Source organism: Geotrypetes seraphini, chromosome 3, assembly GCF_902459505.1.
Source record: "Geotrypetes seraphini chromosome 3, aGeoSer1.1, whole genome shotgun sequence".
Taxonomy (NCBI): domain Eukaryota; kingdom Metazoa; phylum Chordata; class Amphibia; order Gymnophiona; family Dermophiidae; genus Geotrypetes; species Geotrypetes seraphini.
In genome coordinates this window covers 187,483,832-187,501,553 of record NC_047086.1, presented here as the reverse complement: position 1 = coordinate 187,501,553, position 17,722 = coordinate 187,483,832, and the positions used below count along the sequence as shown (strand labels likewise).

General features: G+C 34.6%; 1 protein-coding gene across 2 annotated transcripts in view; it reads right to left on the bottom strand.

Annotated features, from left to right (window-relative positions):
* The window catches only part of LOC117357427 (homeobox protein Hox-D3a-like), a 251,680-nt gene that overhangs the window by 211,504 nt on the left and 22,454 nt on the right, over nucleotides 1-17,722 (bottom strand). The window contains exon 1 of one of the 2 annotated variants that reach the window (XM_033938004.1): nucleotides 10,851-10,951. The exons of the other annotated variant lie outside the window; for it this stretch is intronic. The gene's annotated coding sequence lies outside the window, so the exon portion shown is untranslated. Of the gene's footprint in view, nucleotides 1-10,850; nucleotides 10,952-17,722 lie in introns of those variants that run through there. 2 annotated transcript variants of the gene reach the window in all.

The window sequence follows — 17,722 nt, the reverse complement described above, 5'->3', positions numbered from 1 at the left end:
GGAAATAATTTAATAATGTTTCTGTCTGAATAAGAAATTATTTTGTTCACCATTTGATATGCATGTACTGTATATCATATTATCCATGTTATGCTCGAATTATCATGGTGTTGTTTTGTTTTAGAGGGTTTTAATTCTCATATAGTGAGTGACCTGCTGAACTGTTTTAAATGAAAGCTCCTTTGCAGTTACAACATTCCATATTAGACAAAATATCTGGCATACTTTAAATGTTGTTTTGGGGGTTTTTTTTGTTCTATATCTCTCTGTTCTTTCTGTATGGCAATACTTTCCTAAAAGCTTTTTATTTGACAAACTTAAAAAAAAAGGAAAGAAAGGAAAGAAAAGCAATATTTTTTTCCAGGCTGTATAACAGGAAGCCGGACGCCGAAAGGTTTTACGATCGTATTGCTGTGTGTAACAAAGCAAAGTAATCAATGGTGGTAATAAAGCTATAAAAGAGCACGCAACCAGAGGGGAAAGCTCGTTTTTTTCCTCTTCTGTAACATTTAAAGCTTCCTGGAATGCTACTAGGCAGAAAAAAAAAAAATAAAGTTTCAAACCAAAGCAGGCAGCTTGGTATAGCTGAAATGGCAAATAATATAATACATAATTTGAACATATAATGTACCTAAAGATTACATACACCAGCTTATCATTTAAATCAGTCCCTATGACACACGCAAAAAAAAGTTACATTGAAAAATAATATTAGCGTTAGGTAGACTGACCGACTTTTTCAAAGGGAACTCCAGTATGATTTTATATTGCATACAATCTCTCCAACTGTCTGGCAGACTAGGGATATAAAGATATGACTGACAAGTTACCGTACTGGAGGTAGAATTGGAGCTACAAACCATTTATACTGCATACATGAGTGTGTGTGTGTGTGTGTGCATAATCTAAAAGAATGCACTATATTATTGTAACACTGGAAAACCTATTCCCAAGGAATGGTAATAAATACTAGAATGATTTCTCTTTCTGAGTACTAAATTCTTTCGATTTGCCACAAATTACGTGATTAGAGCAATTGGATCTTAAGGGAGATTTTTCTCCTTTCTCTTGGGCTTTCTAATTCGACATTTATCATTTCTTATCTCTTATTGCTTAGAGGAAATTGAAGTAGAATACTGGAATAAACTGGACCTTTATTCATATGTTGTTGTTTTTATGGGAAAGGCGCCGTCTCGTCTTTTATAATGATGATATTAAAATATATTCTCTCTTGATAGATTTTTTTTCCTCTTTTCATATTAAAAAAAATATATATACAAGGGGGTTTATTTTGGTAGGGTGTCATAAGGGAGACTTGTGGGATCACAGTGGGATCCTAGAGTGTGAGAAAGTCAAATGCGTTATGATGCCTCGAAACAAAGGCAAAGTCTGAAACTCTGGTGGATTGAAATAGTGAGCTTGAAAAGAGTTGCAACAGGAACCCGAAATCAACTTCTATAATACAGAAAATGTCTTGTTGGAAAGACTGCACAATGTGTGATAGCTAGAAAGCCAATGATTTTTTTTTTCCCAATAGGCTCTGAGTTCAAAAAGGGTTTGCATTCGTACTTGCTTTTAAATGTGCCTTTGTTACTACTGTAGGAAAGGGTAGGAATTACAGTAACGTTTCCAGAGGTGGTTCTTCCGGGAGCGGAAGTATTTCTCTTAAATGTGTTTACAATGTAAGTCTTTAGACACAGAAAACCAGAGAAATAGGCTTGTTTTAAGAAACATATTTCCAAAAGACCTGCTTACAGTAATTTTTTAATCTATTAACAACAGCCATTTTTTTCCAGTGAATCTTAGACTATATACAAACACCCAAACTTCACCGGAACTTTTTTTTTTTCTCAATCTGTTATCAGGCAATTGATGAGGTAGTACAGTATGAAAAGTTGAACTGTACAAAAGGGTGCTGAAAAGTTCTCAGCCCCAAGAAGAGAATGAGGTGGATATGATTCAATCAATGATCTAAAACAATGTTTAAAAAAAACAAACATAGATTTTGGTTTATGCAAATTGGCACTTAACAAAATAAGGTACTCTTTTCAGCTACAGTGGCAAAGTAACGATCAAAAATTTAGGAAGTTGGTTGGTTGGGCTGAGAACTTTTCAGCACCCCCCTCTAAACTTCCGGCTTCCTATATCATTGCCAACTATGAGAAAGAAACAAAAGTAGGCTTTTTTTGCTAAACCAAACCTGCTGGCCCTTCAAAATCAAAATACCACTGTGGCGGGGGTGGGGCTGGGGGTGGGAGAGTTATTTAATACAGAGTCCAGCCTTTAAAATCTGGCTTTTGCTTTTCTGAAGCGAAGAATGGGAGTGATTATTGGTGACAGCTAAAAGGAGGGACTCGACCAGATCATAATCTCTTGTGATAAAAATTGCTTTTTACATGTATTGGGAAATGTTTAATGTGTATATCAAAGCATTGGTTTACTAGAAACCCAGGTGAGATTTTAAACGATCTTCTGGAGTTTAGTTAAAGAGAACACGTGTGTAATGGTATTTCATATCAGTTGTACAGTATATATGCATGGTTTAAACTGCAAACATAAAAAAGGAAAGAACTGAAATGGAAAAGTGGCAATTTCATTGACTGAATAAATAATTTTAAAGCTGTTTCAAGCTTCGAGATGTCTTTTGACATTAATTTAGTGTAGTATGGTGTTCCTGTGATAATTTTAGCCGTAGAGTTTCCCTAGTGTTAAACACTGTATGGACAGCCAGTGTATTATATATGTTAAAAAAAAAAGAAAAGAAATTCCGCATTGCACCTGGGTAAACACATGTATGTATCTCTAAACATACACGCTCACAAATACACACCGATTTATATATCTGCATGTATTGTGCTGTAAGTAAATGCATTTTAAATACATCCTTATATATCAGTTCTTAACTTTTCCCAGTGTGTATATTTGTAATTTATTGCTTTTATGTGTTTTCAGCTCACATTTATTTATGTCTAGGCTGCCTTAAGGAACTCTACCACTGACCAATATTTTCCTGCGCTCTTGAGGTGGTAGTGATCAAGGATTTATGGTTTGGTGACTAAAGTTCCAGTATTTGATTGGTATTTGGCATTGTGCGAGTTCAAGAACTTCAGCTAACCCATGGGCGTGGGTATCTATCTATCTGACAACATATGATCGTGTAAATCAGGGGTAGGGAACTCCGGTCCTCGAGAGCCGTATTCCAGTCGGGTTTTCAGGATTTCCCCAATGAATATGCATTGAAAGCAGTGCATGCAAATAGATCTCATGCATATTCATTGGGAAAATCCTGAATACGGCTCTCGAGGACCGGAGGTCCCTACCCCTGGTGTAAGTGGATGGATCATGCCACCAAGTCAGCCACCAACTCACGGCAACACACACAGTGAGGAATCCACCCAGTAGAATGATCATCTACTTGCCTGAAAATTATTATTATATATGATGGTTGATTGTATTTAAGAAAGATAAAATGTAAGCATTCCAAGGCTATTTCAAGTTTAGGGGGACTTGAAGATAAATAGAAAATTCAAAACTGCATAAAACTATGGATAGCCAAAATATTTATAACTATTGTTCAAAGTGACTGAAATATTAAGAACCACCTGTGCAGGATGCAACAGATGTTGCTCTATAAACTAAAATAATAATAATAATAACAATGAAAAAAGAAAAATAATAAAAATCAGTCTTGTAAAGGACAACTGGAAAGGTTTACAAGTTGTAGGAAAGAGTAAAATGCCCCGTACTCTGTGGTGTGTCTCATTTCTCTATGTATTAAGTATGTGTGAATTTTTTTCAGACCAAAAATATTGAACTTTTATAAATATATAGAAAAATGGCAGAGGTCTGCTAGGAGTTACCCTTCAGTCATAACAGCCAAATTACTTTCTAACATAAAAGTGCAATTACAGGTGCTTTGAGGATTAAGAAAAATAGAAGACTTTTTAAATATCTGAAAGGTTACAATCATAAATTATTTTTCCTATCTTCTTTCTACAAAGATTCTATCTACTTATCTATTCTATAAGAACTGCAATCGTGTGGTGTGTGTTACCTATTTCATTGGAATATTTTATATGATTCATTTATATTTTCTGATATTACAATCTTTTGAACCTTCTGTTCTGAAATTATGCAGATGGTTCTGCCTCCCAAGAACTAGTTGAAAAATGGACTTAGGCCAAGGAGAAGGTGCTATCTTGTAATTTTTTATATTTCTTTGCTTTATATTTATTAACTTGTTTTTGTATAAGAGTTGTGTACTGCATTTGCCTTCATTTCTCTCATACTATTTAGTTTCTAATATGGCAACTCATGTTATCATTTATCTATCTGTTAAGACTGATGCAACTTATTTGTGATAATACTTTTTTGGTGCTTTTTCTACAGTTTAAGGAATTATTTAAAATATGCAATGGAATTATTTACTATATGCTACAGCTTTCATTTCTAACATAATACTGTTTTTCTTTTATTTCCAGATTCAAAGATGAATGGAAAAGGAATCCATCACAAGTTTTTACTATGTTCTCCTCATGTATTTCTGTAAACAGCATGCTTTTTTCTTTTCTTTCAATATTTGAACTGCACTGAAAGGGAAAAAATACCTTTTTAAACTTGTTAGAATTAAGAATGACCATCTTTTTTTTAAAAAAAAAGCTGCATTTTGCCCAGTGTATTTCAATACATGTGCGTCAGATATGTAATAGAATAAGAGTAAATGGATATGTTAAAATATTAACTTAAAATTTCATTTTATAAAATAAAAGTTTCATTTTGTCATTGTTAAATGTAACCAATATAATTTAATACATATATGTAAATTAGTCTGTAATATTGTCATATTCATATTTTAAACATCACAGTACTAACTGTCTAGGAAGATGCACAGCTATAATCCATACCTAATAGCTATGCATAAACATATGCTATAAATGTTCATATTATATACAAATATAGCACTGTATAATTACACAACTATAGAGGGATCGCTGAAAAGTTCTCAGCCCAACCAACAAAGTCGGGGCAGTCTCCATAGAGGGCTATACACCTGTCTCCATAGTGGACTATACACCAGCTATAGAGTGATTTTCCATTTTTTTTTTCATTCCACAGAAAAAATACTGAACAAAAAAAAAAAAGTGGAAAATTGCTGGAGTAAGTGTATAACCCTCAATGGCAACCCAACTTTTTTGGTTGGGCTGAGAACTTTTCAGCGGCCCCTGGTATAGATTCTATAAAAGTACATAGAGATAAGTTCAGAATATCGGACAGTTATTATATATTATATATGACTATCTATGTTGTAACTGTACATTAATTGTGGGTGCATGTGTAGAATAACATGGGCCTGTGTGTATATGCATATCTCAATTCTTTATGTGTACATAAACTTATGACATGTATGTTTGTACAACACATACATTGAAATAAACTAACCATAAATACTTGTATTACTAGTGTATTAGTTGAATGTGTGTGAAAGAAATCCCATTTGTTTACTATGTAATATTTTAAATTGTAAAGAGATGTTTACTTTATTATCTGAATGTATTATCTTTTAGTTTGTATAACATTATTTCCATAATAATATTATAATAATATATCCATAATAGTACTATTAATGCACTAGTTCTTCCAATCATTTTCCTTCTTTCATCGGGTAAATATAAGTGTTACATTTCTCACCTGATAGTATTATGCCACTTGAAATGATTCATGGCTTACGCACTATAAAGGCTGGGCTCTTAATACAACTCATTCAATGTGTTATTAAAACTAGGGAAGGTAATCCCACAGTGAAAAATTGCCCCCTCCAACTGAGCGGCTATTTGCTTTGCACTGTATGTTTACAGTCCTGAAAGCTCTTGTTTAAGTTGCAATAAAGATTTATTACAAACACAGTATAAATCTAGAGCTGATTTCTCACACCCAAACAGAGCAAGACTTATTAATACGTGTCCTGTTTTTATGTTCAGATTTAAACTGAGCCAAATAATTTTTACACCTACAAAAAGACGGGCATAGGGGTCTAGTCTCAATAAATTCAGAGCAACATCCCCGTATTCTTGGTTTTTTTTAAACAGTCATTTTTCTCGTAGGATTGAATTTTAGCCAAATATACTAGAAACTTCGCCTGCCATCTGGGAGAGTTCGCTCGCCAGGCTTAAATATGGAGCGTAACATATTTTTCTTAACTTCTAGAATCACAATATAATCATGTTTCCTTTTCTGTGTAAGGGAGGGGACAGAAGACAATCTCTGCTATTGTGGACCTGCTCTTCCCGATTATCCATTCCTTCTTGTATAAAGATATAGTAGGATACTTCGTATAAAGCAATAAAGTACAACTGATAATTCAAGAGCTATTTTCTCTTCAGCAGAAAAATATATCCCCATTACAGCAGAGGGATTGGCTGGCTTGGCCACTTTCTGTCACTTGGTGGCAGTATACAAACAAGTAAACAAATGGTGTAGCATACATATAAAAGCAATCCACACACACTCTACAAAACGGTTAATACTTATATTTATCATGGCATTACTCTTTATTCCATGAAAAACAGAACTTGCCAATTTTTATGTATTTATTTATTTTATTTTTTTTTTGGGGGGGGGGGAGGAGGGAAGGAGATCTGACCAAGAAGATTCTTTTTCTTCAATGTAAAGGTATGTACCAGTAACAAAGGGGGAATGAAAAAGGAACCCAACGGCTGTAAATACCTCATATCTCCAGGAAAACGGGAGTCCAAACATGGTTGTGAATAAACCGTAATGTAGACAAAGACATCTACAAAATTTCCTCTGACGTCAGAGATTTTAAAATTTATTATGATACTATACTACTTTTTGTTCTCCATTTTTCTCATTTTCTTTGTCCTATGATAATGATTGTTAATCTTACACACACAGATGTGGGCACACACACTCATTCACTCTATCTGTCTATCTATCTATCTATAGAATGTTATATATATATAAATTTTGGTCTAAATGCTGATATATAAGCCTTTCTATGGACTATTTAAGATCTTGCATCAGGAAATTACCTTATGTATTTAAGGCCATGTGTCATTTCCTAAATATCATCTTCTTCGAGCAGGCCTCCTGCTGACTGAGATGTATCAACAATACCCTATGAATATATAAGACTTAGCTGCAGTGTTCTACACTACCTATACATTTTTTTGTTGTTGTTGATGTAAGGAGTCTACTTAATAATAAACAGTTGGGGCTTTGCACTCGAACTAATAGAGAAAAGTGTTTTGTCCTCAGTAAAATAGAAACTAAAAACTTGAAAAATCTTCATCTCTAAATACTAATTGTCAGCTTTATCCTGTCCACTAGAAACACCTTTATTGCTATTTGAGCATTTCAAATAATAAAAAAAATCCATAAAGTCTGTCGACAAATAAATATTCAGAGCAAGAGAACACTTCATTTTTGTGTGAATTTTTTCAGACATTCATGGATACTTCTGTACTCTACTTACATCTTAAATAATTTTGACATATAAATAACACCTTTGAGTTAATAGATCTACTAGAAATATTTATGTTACCAAAGGTGTCCTATTCATAACATACAGTAGGCACAGATACCGAGAGTCCTAGACCAAAGCTTCTACTTTCCCTGTCTGAACACACTTTTAATGGCTTCTTGTTTTCCAGGCTATTTGGAAAAAAAAAAAAAAAAAGTTTAACTATAGATACAAATTGGAAAGAAATATTGGAAAAACCCATAATTTTTTGACAATTCAGGCTATACTCTTATTCTGCTTAATTAGATAAACACATGTATTCTTACAAGTATAATAATTTATATAAGAATGATCCTTTAATAGAACGGGTCTATAGGTAGACACCTCCTGATATAGAGCTTCATACTGACAATCTATCTTTCCTTGTATATGCCCAAGCCCGTTGTCAGACTTGTAATATATATAACAAACATGTCGCTCTAAATACAAAAATGTATAAAGCTGATGGCAGTGTCATTTTAGGAAAAGATTGGCAGATTAGTTTTAGAAATGTTAAAATACAAAATAAAACTAAAATTGGTTGCTGTTATTTCCTTTCAGGAGCAGTATGGCATATGTAATTCATCTATATTTAAAGGACTCAGATTAAATCTGTCAATATCTATAGTGAAAGATAAATAAAACCAAGCAGACATTAACGTAATAACTGGTTATTCAATAATTAGACTGATAAATGTATCCTGGGAATGAGCATGTGAAATAAAAGCCTACTGTGTAATAGCAACCATGAGCTGTGCAGTAAAATAACCTTACAGGACCTCCTATGTTTTCTGCATTTTTGTTCAATACTTTTGTTTATTTATAATTTCAATCTGTTGAATTCAAGATTACACTGTGGGCTACTTGATTTGTATGTCAAACATTAAAGTATAAACTGTATAAAATTGTATATGTTGTGTTATATGTGTATATCTATATATATCTATATATATGTATATGTGTGTATATATATATATACATATATATATATACACACACACACAATATAATGTGTTTGAAACTGTGTATCTCAAAGCACAAGTCGAAAGTCATGAACTGTTTTATTAGATTTCCCCTTGCACTCCAGCACACACTAAAGCTTAGGTTAAAGCTACAGTAATTCAAATTCCCGGGACTTTTATTTGTAAAACTCAGAGAATATATAAATCATAACTGCATTGGGATTGCAGAATGTTTCTCTTCTCCACAGGTTTATAGCCGAAGACAGCTCGTCAGTCGCAAAAGAAAATCGATACATTGAAAGAAAACAAAACAAAACACAAAAACAAAACCCAAACAGTTTCACCGGGTAGGCCTGATATTACTGGGAATGAAAATTCTGCAGAACGTTTTGCATAATAAGCAGAACCTAGCTAGATATGTTTTCAGTATTTGCGTGAGCGGGCATACAGACAGACATATACATTCACATTTAAACTTACCTATTCTGTATGAGCAACATATAGCAGTCTTCAAAATGTCACATGTATTTCTAATTCTTGTGTGACAGAAATGCAGCAGTTTGGAAATTTGGGGCTCAGAACATTAATAAAATAAATGCTGATGAAGTCTGAACTTAATTAGAATATTGATGTTTATGGAGACACATAATATGAAAACTGAATGGATACCCATGCATACACTTTGATAAACATTTGACAGGTTTGCTGATTAATAAGTAGCTATAGCTTTGTTCCATGGAGCATTTTGAGTACCTGAATAAATTCATGTATACCGATCTGAGCTCCCCTGGGAGAATGGTATAGAAAATTGAATGAATGAATGAATTACAAGACAACTCTTAGCAATATTTAAGCATATTGGAACATGCACAGCCCTTGGTAGCAGAAATAGAAGTCAGCCCATGATTCCTGTATGTGGACGTGGTATTAGGCCAAGTCAGACATGGCCATACCAGAGTTATCTACGAACAGGGTGTCTCTAAAGAGTTAATACCAAGCATATTGTTTCAATGTTGGACAGCATTTCATTGATTTCAAAACGGACAGAAATCAATGAGAAGGCCACGCCACTCCTCCTAGTAAACACTTAAAGGATCTCCTTCTGGCTCTTCCTACTTCTCTGGTGCGTACAGTATTTTATCATAATTTTATACAATTAAATTCTGGCTACAGTTTCATCTGACATGCTTTTTTTTCCCTCTCCCTAACAAATTCATCAATAATGTGAAACAAAGGGCGTCTTGGTTATAGGAAAGACATTCTGGGTTTTCCTCTAATTAATATATATGCTGTAAAACTCATTTTAAAATATCGTTAAAATGTTGATACTTGATTTAGATACTATATGAAGGCTTTGTATTGTCTTAATAGGCCCTAAGTCTTCCTGGCAAAATGAGCCAAAGGTATATTAATGCAATATTCCTTTTAAGGGAATATTAAAACCATTGAAAGAAACCCAACCAAAGAAAAAGATGCCCCATTGAAATCCATTCCAGCATTTTATACAGCAGTGGGGTTTCCTTTCATAGACTCTACAAAGCACGCACTTAACACACACAAGGAAAAAACTGTGCTTATGCTGGACAAAGGCGGAGTTACAGGACTCAGGAGTCAAGGGATAAACATTTGGTTGGAAATCAGAAATTAAGACCAAGACAAGCCCTATACTACCTCACTCCACCCCCTCCCAAATTCTCTTTCCCATCCTATATCCAGCTATTAAGAATATAATTCTTGTAAATCTCCTATTTTCACTCCTCTTAACAAGTGTCTGAATGTGAGTCCGTGAGAGAAAGAAATCGTAATAAAACAGAGCCCTCAGGCGTGTCATATGCTTCCTGGGTGCAAAGGTATCTCTTCTGCGCATGTGTAGCAAAATCCACTGTCTGTAGCTCTTTATAATAATTAAATAAATAAATTATAAAGAAAGTGGTTTGCAAAATTAGTCTGTTCTTTGCCATTTGATTGTGCTTCCTTCCAATTTAATACATAGATATAGAACTATAGATATATAGCTATGGAACCCGGTACGTGATTTTAGAGTTTTAGGCCAATAGAAATGACTTTCGGTGAACACTCCAGCATTGTAAAGCACCCAGATTACAGCAAGCGTCTCAATCTCTCTCACACACTCTCTCTCTTCCCCAAATACTCCAGAGCTCCCAAGAAGCCTCTGTGACATCACGACCAACAAACCCCCTCTTTTTTTGCCCAAATTAACTACATTTATGCCGTTTCTGTCTATATTCCCTCACAGTGGAGCTTCACGCACGTTCCTTTCTTGCTTAGAAAGCAATGTATCATTATCCTTTACCACCCATTGCTATGGATCATTAGTTAGACATTTTAGCCAATAAGAGAACACTTACCAACGTTGCCTCTCTCTGTTCCTCTCTCTCTCTCTCTCTCTCTCCTTTCCGCCTCTCCCTCTCTCTGTTCCAATGACGTTCTCTTCAGCTCCACAGAGACATTGAAAAGGAGAAGGAAAAAAAAAAAACCTCGACCATCGAACAAAACACAATATTCCTGGGCTGGATGAGTAGGGGGATTTGGGAAAGGCAAAATGGAAAAAAATATCCCCTAATAAACTGCACTTAGGACGCCTTACCCTTAATGTTCCTTCCTTTCCTCGAAATGAAATGTATTGTTTTGGTTGGGGTTTTTTTTTTTTTTCTTTTGCCCCTAGGGGTGGAGAAGGGGGAGGTGGCAAGAATACGCCGTAAACTCTTTATTTCCAAAATGCCTCTAAGTAATCAAAGGTTCCACAAAGGAAAGAAAAAAAAAAAAAAAGAGCAAAGAAATCTAGTATTTTTGAAATAATTAAAATAAAATAAAAGATACGATCAACCCTCATTCAAAGGCACTGGATGAAGTGTTAAAGGAAGGAGCACTGAGAAACAGTCATAAGTGAAATCACAATAAAAAGTTCACGTTCATGGATGGAGTCCACATGACTTCCTGTGGCCAATCCAACTTGTGTTTCAGTCGTAAACTTTTATTACTCAGCTGTAAATTTTCTGCAAACAACCAGGAATGCGTTGCTTTTTTGTGGCGTGTGCAAATGTTCTTACCAGACGCCATATTTATACAATTTGAAAATTTTTTTTTCACCCCCCCCCCCTCCCCCCCACTCCTTGGAAGCCAAACAAATTAAATCTCAGGATTCCCCTGACTTAAAACACATTGAGGAGTGAACACCTTAATTTTATTCTTTTATCTGCCCGAGGAGAATTGTAGAGACTTTTGAGTTTATTCGAGGTGACATGATGTTGCTGCTTGGCAATTTGAGGGGCTAATTATTCCAGGACTCAACTCAGCTGGGTCAAATAATAATTTAGTGATTGGGAAAAGGTGTGACGGCAAAGTGGATTTCAAAATATACCAGAAACAAATTAAATTAAAAATGATAAAATGGATCATTGCCCTTTGGCTGGAAAAAATTGTAGAACTGCAATTAATAATAATTTAAAAAAAAAAAAAAACAACTTCTCTCTGTCTACATAGAAGGGGGTGCTGAAACGTCCTCCATCCCAACCAACCAACTTCCTAAATTCTGAGCTATTTTGCCACTGTACCTGAAAAGAATGTTAGCTTATTTCGATAAGTGCCAATTTGCAGAAATGAAATCTGTTTTTGGACATTGTTTCAGATCACTGGTTGAACCATATCCACAGTCATTCGCTTCTTGGTTGGGCTGAGAACTTTTCAGCACCCCCCTCTATTAGCATTGAAAACAGTTATTTCTACTCTTTTACAATAAGTTAAATTTAAAGTGAAACAATTTGCAAATTGTTGGTTGGGCTGAGAACTTTTCAGCACCCCCCTCTATTAGCATTGAAAACAGTTATTTCTACTCTTTTACAATAAGTTAAATTTAAAGTGAAACAATTTGCAAATTGCCCCCAAATTTTAATTACTAGGACTGAACTAGATAGTGGAAAATATTACCATTTGGTCTGTAAGAATTTGAGATAACATGGTCATTTTATATTATAGTGGGTATTTGTTTATACCCTAGTAGAGAATCATTTCCCATATATTCCTCTGTTAAAGATATATTGCTAGGTTTGTGGCATTAATTCCAATTTCCTGTGACATTTAGATAAATAGTGCCCATTTCTCAAACTTTCAAATAGGTACAAAAAGGGGAGATTCCTCATATTGTCTTCTTCCTGAAAATAATTTGATAAATTATCATTTAGAATTTGACTTTCTTTTTTTTTTTAATATATTTTTATTGTAGGAACAAATCACAAGAGATACAATCAGCAACCAAGCCAAAAGGGAATAACACTATAGAAACAATAATACAGATAAGCAATACAGCTAGGCAAGAGATCAAACAATCAAACAAAGCTCTCTCATGAAAGTCCATAATTTTCAATTTTTAAACAGAACAATTTGACTTTCTAAGTGGGTGTATTGGCCTTACCATCACAAATGTGAAATCTTTGTTGTTGTTGTTTTTAAATTAGGAATCTCACAATTTAATTCATTTTCTTTCCCTTTTTTGCTATATATTCCAGTCCTTTTCTGTTCTCCTTCTTTTTTACTTTTTTCTTTCTCTTTTCTATTCTTTTCTTCTGCCTGTAATTTATTTACTTGAAAACATAGTTTAAAAACTTCAGTTTTAGTCAACCATGCACTGAAACATCACCCTCTCCTTTTCTCTCTCTAAACAATAAAAATGTTGTAATACAACCGGATGTAAGAGAGAGATCTACTGTATGCTTTTTACAATCCACCAATAAATTTTATAACAGGTAGTTAAAAGTTAGGAGGAGGAAACTGCTGTACCAACATCATTACCATACACAATAGAAATGTTTCTCTTTCGCAGAGAGACACACAAAGGGCAGAATCCATAAACTGGGCGAAGAATTTCGTCTTGTACGATTTTCTGGAACGAGAAAAATCTGTCGGTATTATAAGTCCATCTTTACTCTGATACCTTGTCCTTTCCCAAATTTCCTCTCTTTGAAATGTCTTCTTTCCTCACGACCTAAATTTGCATATCTTTAGCTATTGTACAAAGATGTATAGATGTAAGTAGTTGACTAGCACAATATAAAGATTAATAGAACAGTGAGGTAAAGGATTCCACCATTTGGTGCCTATGGGCCGATTCACTTCCTGGAGGTCCTAATACAAAGCCCATTGCACTAAAAGCAATGGCGCTTAAAGGATACTTACTGCTGATTTTATTTTTTTATATTGTGAAAAGTTTGTTCTCCACCTTTTTTCCCCCAGTGTTCCATTTCCTCCTGTTCCTTCCCTGTACATATTTTCTTAAAAGTACACAAAAAAGATATACATATATATCTAAAGATCCATATTAATTCGTTTTTTCTTGTTTAGGTGCATTTAATTTTTGAGGATTTTTAAATATCCAGGCCAATTCTTTGTGTACAATTTAAATTATGTACAGTCTTTGAATTGTTGCTGCTACCATATAAATAAAATCAATAACATTTAGAATTAAGCATAGAATCAGATTTTCCATTTATCACATATCTTTTTTTTTTTTTTTTTTGCATTGATGGAATCTGAAAGAAATGTAATTAGTTAAAAAGAGTATGGGAACTAGATTTTTAAGTTTAGATGTGGCAATGATCCTGTTTAAACAATTATGTTTAATAATGTTTAGCAATTCTTTTCTAGCTGCTCTCCTTATACCTTCAGTTTTCTCAAATGTTAAAATCATATATATATATATATATATATATATAATTTTAACATTTGAGAAAGATGAATATACAGAATATTATGAGACTGTCATTTGAAAAAGTTTTATTGATCTTGAAACTCCACAAAAACACCAAGAAGTTTTGATTTCCATTATTATATGTGCAACCTAGCTATTCTTATGAGACATTTTGTTGTTTTGTTGAATTATATACATGTTTAATAATCACTATTACATGACTATGGGCTCCTTATACAAAGCCGCACTAGTGGGGTTAACACGCGCGACTTTTCATCAAAAACTACCGCCTGCTCAAGAGGAGGTGGTAGCGTCTAGCGTGTCTGGCGGTTTAGCACACGCTATTACATGTGTTAAACCGCTAGCGTGCCTTTGTAAAAGGAGCCCTATCTCTACCTGAAGTACTTACACCGTATATTTACACAGACACAGTATATATATGTATATATCCACACGTGCGCATGTGCACTTACATTATTTAACATTTCAAGTTTGCCATGCAATTCTTTCATGTTCACTTTGTACAGTCTTTTTAAGAGCTCTCAACTGCCAAGACCTAAGTCGAAGACACAAGGTTGGAGTAACCCTTACAAGACAGGGCCTACACAGGGGTGGGCAATCACGGTCCTTGAGGGTCACATCCCAGTCGGATTTTCAAGATTTCCACAATGAATATGCATGAGATTAATTTACATGGACTGTTTCATTGTGGAAGTCTTGTAAAGGCCTTGAAGGGCCGTGATTGCCCACCCCTGGTGCAGTATCCTTTGGCAAATTTAAACTAAGATGGAAGATATTATTTTCTTCTTAGCCTAGTACCAGTTTAAGATATTTTCAAAAGCAAACATTGGTTCTCTAATGGGCTTGTCAACCTTAAGATGTCTTAATAATCCTGGTTAATCATATTTACCAGGCATTGAGAAAATTATGCTACCGGAAGTTGTATTGACCCAATGTCCTGTTTCCCCCTGGTTTAAAGCTACTTTTTAAATAATACATTTTCATATTTTACAAAGGTTTTCATGTTTTGCATGCAGATAAGGAAACTTTTTTGAAAATAGTCCCGAGTATAATGGATCATTTTAAAATAATATTTTAAAATAAATGGCTTAATAATATTAAAGTAGAAACCAGGCTAAATTTATTTTCTAACATTAAATACATTTTCATTAAACCTGTAATGTTTTTAAATATTATATTGAATAGGTTCTCCAAACTGGGGAAAAGGTCTTTGGAAAAAGGGACCATTGGAGAAAAAATAAGAGTCATACCTTAAATATTTTCAAAAGTATTAAACTCACTACAGTTAATATTATCTGGGAGAAATGGCTTAAGCGTTAGGCATATAAACACAGCGTGTTTAAATATTTCACTTTTTAAGTGGCTGGAGCCTTGATATAAAATAGTTTCTTTTGTAATGCCAGTTAGCTCAACAAGCCTGTATCTCTGAAAATTATGTACCTTCTAGTTTTTATCGCTAGTGTAAACAAACCTTCCTTTTTCAGTCAAGTATTCCTAAGATATGGTCTAAGACTCCTAATGATGTTAAAAAGCAGAACTACTTTACAGATCAGTAGACTCTTCTATTCAGAAGAGGGAATCCTATTTATAAGGATAATATTTTATCCTAGAAATTATGAAAGAGAAATGTAAAGGGTTTATTCTCTTTCTTTCTCTCTCCCTCTCTCTTTTTCTAATTGAAAATCTGTTCCAAGAATAGACTCATTAGATGTGCTGTTCAAATTTTGGTCAGATATGTATTACAAGAGTTGTTCGAAATTGACCAACCCAGAAGAAACCTAAGATCTGAAAATACAGTGAAATCGAGTTTAGAGGGTTGGATGTCTATTGTGCATGTCAGGATTGGAGCATCAATGATGTCAGTGGCTGGTGCGAAACTTTGGAATGCCCTGCCTGGTATTCTGTGATTTTGGGCTCCTTTTACGAAGGCGTGTTAGGGCCCTAACGCGTGGAATAGTGCGTGCTAAAATGCCGCATGCGCTAGTCGCTACTGCCTCCTCTTGAGCAGGCAGTAGTTTGTTGGCTAGCACACGCTATAGTGTGTGCTAATCTCGTGCGTGCACTAAAAACACTAGCACACCTTCGTAAAAGGAGCCCTTTGTGCTGGGAAGATTAACTTCAAGAAGATGTTGAAAATGCATCTTTTTGTTAATGCTTTCCTATGCTAATATTTCTGCAGTTGCTTCAGTTTTAAGATACAGTGTGAAAGAATATTTTGTCTTGAACTTAATATTCAATGTCATTCTGCAGTTTTATTGTTGAAATCCTGATCTGATAATGTCTGTATTGTCATATACCATGGGGGGATGGGAAATTTGCATCTATTGTTTGTGTCATATGTGTATGACGAAAAGGCGAGCAGGATAATATGTATGTAAGCCATATGTTAACTGCATGGTTTTATGCGGTATATAAATTATTAAATAATAAATAACTTTCTTATCATGGTGGGATTTCTTTCAGATAGTATAAAATATTTTAAAAAAAACCCAATATGAAACTTTACCTTTCAACATTCGTCAGCAGGTTAGTTTGAACAGAGAGACATTTCAGGCTCCAAGTCACTTAGAAACAATGGATAGTCTACACATAAAGGCCAGACACACTGGCTCTCTTGGTAGTTTGTTTTTGCTTTTTTTACATTTTAGCTAAGGGCATTTCATGTGAAATTGTTTTCTAGAATTATCTGTGGCAGTTAGAAATCTGGATAGTGCCATCCTATCTTGAGATATAGATACCCCTATCCGCCATCAGCAAGCCACACCCTCCATGTTTAGTTCCTTTCACAAAAAAAAGCTGTTTTTGATGTTACTTCATGTATGCATACAAGTATGGTTGCAAGTGTTTGTATGTGGAAGACGTGGAATGAATATTGACATAGATTATTCTGGCATAGGTTAGGATACAAATACCCCTGCCAACTTGCAAAGCCTACTAGACCAAAAATGGTATTGGAAATCTGAAAATAGCAGTAGATATGAATAGTTACTACAATGAGGTAATTACAACTTCCTTATACCCAGCAGTTTGCTCAGCATTTGGAATTACTGGCAGAAGTAAGAGTTCTGCCTTCTTAGAACTATTGTGCTAATAAATAAAAATAATAAGAAATGGAAAAATAAGGCCATACCTTTTATGTTGAACTAACCTAATGCGGTTTTGACTAGTTTCTGGAGACCAAAATCTCCTTCCTTAGGTCAAGATATTACCATGGGCTCCTTTTATCAAGTCGCGCTAGTGGGGGGTTAGCGGACGTGACTTTTAATCACGCGCTAACCCCCCCACTCTGGCCAAAAAACTACCGCCTGCTCAAGGCAGGCGTTAGCGGCTAGCGTAGCCGGCGGCTTAGCATGCGCTATTACGGGCGTTAAACCACTAGCGCGGCTTGATGAAAGGAGCCCTTTGTTCTAACTGGATGATGGGTAATAGTTTTGAACTATGACCAATGGTTTTATTATAGTAGAGTCCTACTTGACGGTAAGATGTCAATTAAGAACTACACAGCCACTGACGAAA